Raw genomic sequence first — 427 nt, 5'->3', positions numbered from 1 at the left:
TCGTCTGAGTGCACAACGAGGTGGCTCTCGTGTACCCGCAATGCGGACAATACCTGTAATGCTCGACCCTGGTGAAAGCACTACAGATGACGAAGCGCTCATTGAGCAATGGGTGCAACGGCACCGAAAACTTTTCTCACTGCATAACCTGCGATTGAGCCACAAGGAAGTGGACGTGCATGTGGTGCGACATCTCGCTTTGAGTTTGCCAAACTAAGGCACGCCGTCGACTTCCTTCAGATTGTCGCCCTGCGACATATGAGTTCACAACCCCTAATGCTCCCGCGAGCTCTGTGTCTTCGACCACAAGAGCTCAGCTCACTGCCCTTCTATTTACCTGGCTTTCGCCGGGAAGCGCGAAGCGTCTGATGATGCGGGACGTCCGGATCGTTCCGATCAAAAGCGTCCATAGCGACTGGGCAGTCTT

This window comes from Plasmopara halstedii (genome assembly GCF_900000015.1).
Source record: "Plasmopara halstedii genome assembly, contig: Scaffold_1651, whole genome shotgun sequence".
Lineage (NCBI taxonomy): Eukaryota > Oomycota > Peronosporomycetes > Peronosporales > Peronosporaceae > Plasmopara > Plasmopara halstedii.
Note: the sequence above shows the minus strand (reverse complement) of the source record.